Raw genomic sequence first — 7,709 nt, 5'->3', positions numbered from 1 at the left:
TGGAATGAAGCATGTGATCAACGCGCTGAAGAAACGTCGGCGCGATCTCATCGGCGAGAACGTAGCGCCATCTCGCGAGCAATGTGAAAACAATTTTATGCGGCACTGACGCAGCTCAGAGACGCTGGGATGGCCTTGCTGAGCTTGAAGGTCAGATCTACGGAGCCAGGTATTTTCTGGGTTCGTACCTGGAGTAGTAGAGCTATCGCTTGAAAAAACTTTGTGCCCTCGGTAACTCATTTCAGCACTTCTCTAAAGGTCATAAGCTGTCTTTGTATTGCCTTGTAAAGTACATCCTCGGTAAAGTGCCACTACGTCTACGTGTGTGTTTTTAAAGAGACCGACGACTGCCCAGAACATGAAATGAGATGACTGCACTGATGAAAAGATTGTCCGTCGCATTGACTCAAACCAACCCTGTTTATCTCGTGAGAGGTGGAGTTATATTTTTATTTCTTCACTGAAAGTCGCGAAAAATAACCTTTGGCGCCTCTGGCGGCAAAATCATAAATGGTCCGATGAAGCCGGTCACGTGACCGTTGATTGTTGTACACGTTCGACGACTTTTCTGTTAGTACTGAAATATTGTTCATTTCTTTATATTAAAAGATATTACTCCATAAAAATGTACATATAGGCCTGCGTTAGTTGTATGCAACAAAGTGGCGCTGCTTTCGCTTGGCGTAGGCAGCCTTGACACAGGCGCAGGCAACCTTGGGCGCAGGCGCACACAACGCTGTACAAATACCGAGGTGTATAAAGCCACATCATCTCATTGTAACAGCTTGCTATTTTCAAAAATGGTTGGAAAGCTCAAAATAAAGTTGGTTAAGCATAGTTACAGTAACTCCTGCGAAAGCAGAACAACGACAGCTTTCACAAGGGCTAGCGGCATTGCTATCAATTCTCAGCGTTGCTGGAGCAAGCCTTCATGCGTGTTTTGGAGCCTTTCAGATCGAAAAATACTGCTTATAAAATAACTACGTGCTTTTAGGATATACCACTGCAGCTACAAACACTACGAAGGGTAAGCTTCCTGTTGCGCCGTAAAAAACTGGGTCGAGAAAAATCAGTTGTCGGTCCCTTTAAGCACTGCCAGCACTTTTTTTTTGAACAGTGCGAGATTGTTTACACATATCTAAGGTTTACCATTTTTGCAAGCTGTTGTCATGTTACTCGCAAGGTGCACTAGTGATGGTGGAAGTGCTGAAACCACGAATCAAGGGGTTCTATGGCGAAGTATGCTATACTGTAATAGTCGCTGTAGTCGGAGCGTTCGTGTGATGAGGAGATTAGTTTTTTTTTTTTTGTAATGCTGAATTGTGCATCGTAAGCACGAATATAATAGCCCTCTTTTTCACCAGGAAAAAACGAAACATTGGACTTGAGCAGTATTTGCAAGGTTTTAATTGGCATCACTGCAATTGTTTTCATCCTACCGCTACTGTTATGTTCTCCGAATAACTACTCAACGTGCGCGTCCTTGTATAGCAAGAGCACGTGTATCCACATGCGGTTATGAGTGTTCGCTAATGGTATCGCATATAAACTATCGCATGTGCACTGCATGTGCCTTTCCCTTCGAGAATCTTGACTAACCAGTATAGCACCACTGGGTCAAGCTTCCACGTAAATGACGCCTCTGGCCACGTGAACGATGTCAGGTTTCTTACGAGCGTATGACGTGGCCAGGGGCGTAGCCAGAATTTTTTTCAGGGAGGGGGGGGGGGTTCAACCATACTTTATGTATGTTTATGCGTGTGTTTGTACGTGTGCGTGTATATAAGGCAAGCAAAATCGAAAATTTTCGGGAGGGGGGTCGCAGGTGACGCAGCACGGAGGTACGAAGACCATAAGCAGCACTAGTTATCCCTATGACGAGAATGCTAAGTCACTGTATGCAATTTAAAGGGGCCTTGCAACACTTTCAGCATGGTCAGAAAGCGCTGCCGATCGGTAGTCGAGGCTCCTGAAAACATGCGAGCCAAACATTATAGCGCAGCACGCGGCCTGGGATTTAAACTTCATTATCAAAGTCAGCTAAATATAGCTCCCTTTTCTTTTGACAAATGATGTCATAAACCCAAACGACCGCTCCCTAAACCCAATGTCCACGACCATTGGTTGACGGGAGCATCGTGAGCGGCATAGTTAACGCGGCCGCCGCGAGACGGCGCGACGTTCCCGCGATCCCACTGAAAGTAAGCCGCACATTCGAAGAAAAAGAAAAGGTAATAAAAAAATCACAGCATATCCACGGAGTGAATGATGATGAGTGGGCGAAGCTGCGAAGGTTCATCGGTAAACCGTGAATCTTCCGTGAATTCTGCCCAGTACATCATCACCGACGTGAGATCGGGCGCGTTTATATACTAAAGGCTCGATGAGAGTTATGACGACTTGCAGCTCACTTTAATTTTACATGTACGCTGTGAATTTTCATTGTTTAATCACGCACCGGAGAAATCGCACACACGCACTACCTTGGAGGTCAAAATCCAGTGCCTATATATTCGCAATGCCCACGAACTATAGGTGGCGCGCCGTGCTTTTCAAGATGGCGCCAGAGGGAGGGTCAACCCGTTTGTTAGCATAGGAACAGATAGTACGTGCGGACGTACGGCCCGTGCCACTATCACCGGATGAAGTCATGAGCCGCGCTGAATTGGATATGAGACTAAAATACTTTCCCAAACCATGGAAAGTGCTAAGTACTCGCCACCTAATTATTTGCTGCGGTGTGAAAGGTTATATTTCAGCTCCGTTACCGTGCATAACGATGCTTTGCGAAATCCTGTGCGTGCTACATAAAACTGCATGAACTAGAATTGACGTATGAGCTGAACGGCACTCCGAGGTAGTACGTACCGAGCCTGCCTGACGGATTTGCGGCAGTAGTAGGCAGCCAGCGAGTAGCGCCATCGCTGCTGTACGGGACCACACGTTTAACGTGGTGACGTCATTACTTGCGCAGTCGGGAACGCGGAGTTACGTCTTCAACGGAACACAAGCATTTAACATCCCATTCAGTAGCGCTTGTGTCACAGCCATGCTGAGACTCTAACCGTGTGCAATTCACTTCACTCGCATGTTGCAGGTTCGATCAGCACGATCGAAACATGAATATCGCAAAGAATGCAGACGTATGCTTTTCGCAACGTCGAAGAAGCTAGCCGAGAGGCGTGGATTTTGGCCGTGACTGCACGTTCCATCGCTCTAACCATTTCGCTTCGCCGGTCGAGCTCGAGCGTGTTGGCGGCATGCGGCGCTCCATAATATCCACAACAATTGTGATACATGCAATGAACAAGAGGAACTATGCTTTTATTTTGATCTCGCTCAAGGATATTATACATTAAATACAATCAAAGTGACTTACGAGCGTGAAAGAACATTAACGCACGAGGGGACGTGAAGTCCAACTCCCTCCTCGTGAGTTAGCAGCTGATCGTTCATCGCGCTGTCACTCTCCAGGGGCGTAGCCAAGGGGGGGGGTTGGGGGGGTTCAAACCCCCCCCCCCCCGAAATTTTTCAGTTTTGCTTGCGTATATATACACGCACACATACAAACGCACGCACGAACATACATAAAGTATGGTTGAACCCCCCCCGAAAAAAATTTCTGGCTACGCCCCTGTCACTCTCGGTGCTTTCACAGCGTCTTCTACGTCCAGTGAAAAATCCTCGTCGTCAAGATGGTTTCTTTCAACATCACTGCTGAAAGCAATCTGAAGAATTTCCTCCGCCGAACGACCTCGACCACTCCGCGTCACCACGTTTACAATTAGAGACACGTTTGGGCGCGGAGAACATCTTGCTGTGAGACCGGTCAACAAGCAAATCGCTTGCAGTGTGCTGCCACCTATCAACAAACGTACAAAAACAAGCGGCGCAGCGCTGGCTATGAAACCAACACACTGGTAAAGGACGGCGTGGAAAGCGCTCGCTCCACGAAAGGCGTCGAGCAGACGCGTGCTTGAATGATTGAAACGTCGCTCGCACGATTCGTAACAGCGCTTTGCTGACAAAAGATAGAGGCCCTATTTTAATGTATCGCCACCTTGAGATCGATCAGTTACACAAGAGCACATCGCGAGCCCGCGCGACCTTCCGCGTACAGTGTTATGGGATTCATGCGCTACAAGAAACACTGACCAATGCTATGTGCAAGTAAAACAGGGTGAGCTTCAACTGAATATGTCAGACGATAACATTTAACTAACCTACGTGGCTACAGAAAGCCTCGCGAAGCTGATAGTATGTGTACACTGTGGGCTAGCATTGAAAGCGCGAGTTGCCACGTATTTTCACGAAAACTTCGCGTCTCGTAAGAATGAATCAGATGTCTCATGTCACGGGGGGCCCGGTTTGTTCACTGATGCAGGGAACATGCAAAGTCGTAGTGTTCCTTTCTTGCCAACGCGTTAACACTGAGGCTAGCCCAGCCGAACAAGGGAGCGACTGCGTAGTGCCGCCATTTTGTCGTCTACTAACCCTCCTCGAGAGGAAGCTCCTGAATTCCGCTTGGCGGCGCGACAGTCTATGGGCATTGCGAATACGGGGTGGTCAGTGAACGGTTGTGCAGTGCGAGCGGTCGGTTTTAAATGCCAAGCATTTCTTAGCGAACTTCTGCGACTTTGAGCGTATCTATCTATCTATCTATCTATCTATCTATCTATCTATCTATCTATCTATCTATCTATCTATCTATCTATCTATCTATCTATCTATCTATCTATCCGCCTACGACTTTGTGCTCTCCTGGCCGTTCCGTTAATCGGATGTATACCAAAATTGGTGTGTCATAACATGGCCTTATCACGAACATAAATGACAGGTCATATCATGAAAATCATGACACGCATGTCATGAACAGCATGATTTACATTCCACGGCCTTTGGGCTCTTGCGGCCGTTCCGTTAATTTCATATATACCAAAAGTGGTACGGCGTGACAAGAGTTCATGAAGAACATAATGACAGGTCCTAACATGCAAATCATGACGCGCATGTCATGTGCAGCATGATTTACATGACATGGTCTCGGGGCGCTCGCGGCCGTTTAAATGAAGGGATACATACGAAAACTGGTATGACGAGACATTTCTGCATGACGAACATAACTGACACGTGGTAACATGAAAATCACGATATGCATGTCATGTATGACATGATTTACATGCCACGCTCATGGCGCACTCGCGGCCGTTTCGCTAGATTGATATACACCAAAATTGGTATTGTGCGATGTGACTTTATGAAGAACATGAATAACAGGTGGTAGCACGAAAACCATGACATCCATGACATGTATGTCATGATTTACATGCCACGCTCATGGTGCATTCGCGTCCGTTTCGCTTGCGTGATATACACCAAAATTGGAGTTACGCGGCACGACTATATGACGAACATAACTGACACGTGGTAACATGAAAATCCTGACATGCAAGTAATGTACGACCTGATTTGCATGCCACGCTCATGATGCGCTAGCGGCAGTTTCAGTAGATTGATATACACCAAAATTGGTATTGCGCGATTTGACTGTATGAAGAACATGAATGACAGTTGGTAAGATGAAAACCATGACATGCATGTCATGTATGTCATGATTTACATGCCGCGCTCATGGTGCATTCGCGTCCGTTTCGCTTGCGTGATATATACCAAAATTGGTGTTACGCGACACGACTGTATGACGAACGTAAGTGAGACGTGGTAACATAAAAATCATGACATGCAAGTCATGTACGACCTGATTTACATGCCACGCTCATGATGCGCTAGCGGCAGTTTCAGTAGATTGATATACACCAAAATTGGCATTGCGCGATGTGACCGTATGAAGAACATGAATGACAGTTGGTAAGATGAAAACCATGACATGCATGTAATGTATGTCATGATATAATTGCCACGCTCATAACGCATTCGCGGCCGCTTCGCTAGCTCGATGTACACCAAAATTGCTATTGCGCGAAGCGACTGTACGACGACGGTAAATGAGACGTGGTAACATGAAAATCATGACATGCACGACATGATTTACATGTCATGCTCATGACGCACTCGTGCCGTTATGCTTGCTTGACACACCAAAATTGGTATTTCGCGACGCGACTGCATGACGAACGTAAATGAGAGGTGGTAACATGGAAATCATGACATGCAGGTTATGTATGTCATGATTTACATGCCGCGCTCATTGTGCATTCCTGGCCGTTTCGCTAGCTTGGTATACACCAAAATTGGTATTGCGCGACGCCACTGTATGACGAACGTAAATGAAAGGTGGTAACATGATAATCATGACATGCATGAAATGTACGTCATGATTTACATGCCATGCTCATGGCGCACTCGTGGCCGTTTCGCTAGATTGATATGCACCAAAATTGGTATTGCGCGATGTGACTGTATGAAGAACATGAATAACAGGTGGTAACATGAAAACTATGACATGCATGCCATGTATGTCATGACTTACATGCCACGCTCATGGTGCATTCGCGGCCGTTTCGATAGCTTGATATACACCAAAACTGGTATTGCGCGATGTGACTGTGTGATGAACATTAGTGACAGGTGGTAACATGAAAAACCATAATATTCATGTCATGTATGGCATGATTTACATGCTCTACTCATGGTGCACTCGCGGCCATTTTGCTCCTTTGATATACACCAAAATTGGTATTGCGCGATGTGACTGTATGACGAACATAAATGAGAGGTCTTAACATGCGAATCATGTTATGCATGTCATGTACGGTATGATTTACATGCCACTGTCATGGTGCGCTTCCGGCCGTTTTGTTAACGTGATATATACCAAAATTGGTATGGCATGACACGAGTGCGTGATGAACATAAACGACAGGTCATGCATTTATATACCAGAATATGCGTTTCATTGGTTGGCATGGTGTACACTAGATTGTGCATGCATGCGTGCATGGCAAACATGCGATATAGGGTGGACTAGATGCCATGGCATGAATGATTTCATTTGGCTCAAAGACAAACAAGGCGATGTATGCAGCTTCTTGCTGGCTGCTTCGCATTACATCGATTCCCACAGTGCGTGGGATCTGCCGAATTTTTTTCAATCAAGACGCTGCCGCGACGCTGCCTGCGTCGGCGCCGCTGTTAGGAGAGGACTGTTAGGAGAGGAGAAAGAGGGGGAAGCGTAGGAGAGGAGAGGGCGATACATATCACGTACTGTCGCAGCGCATTAATCTTTAGGGAGCCTTCATGTGTGCACGCCCCCTCCGTTTTTAAGACTGGTTACACACTACTACGACGGGGACGAATGGGTGCCGCTATAAGGAGCTTCGCCCCTAAAAATTCGGCAGATCCCACGCCTGTTGGAATCGGCTTCACGCGAACCAGTCAGCGAGTGGTTCTATGCTGGATTTTTTTGGCTTTGAGTCAAGCGTTACGAGATGGATCGACGTGTTTTTTTAAGTGTAGTAGTGTGCACGTCGTGGGTTTACCAGGCACGTCGACAACACTAGTGTTTAAAGGGTATCATGGTTTGACGTCATCACTCACGTTAGAGCACATACGTCAGTGTTATCGAAACGAAGTGCACTTTAAGGTGCGATGATGTGAATATCAGGTACCTTTCGTTAGCGTATTCCTCCGGGGTCGAGCAACGGTTGAATATAGCTTGCTGAAAAATTGGAACACAAATGTAATGTTTA

The sequence above is a fragment of the Rhipicephalus sanguineus genome, chromosome 3 (genome assembly GCF_013339695.2).
Source record: "Rhipicephalus sanguineus isolate Rsan-2018 chromosome 3, BIME_Rsan_1.4, whole genome shotgun sequence".
Lineage (NCBI taxonomy): Eukaryota > Metazoa > Arthropoda > Arachnida > Ixodida > Ixodidae > Rhipicephalus > Rhipicephalus sanguineus.
Note: the sequence above shows the minus strand (reverse complement) of the source record.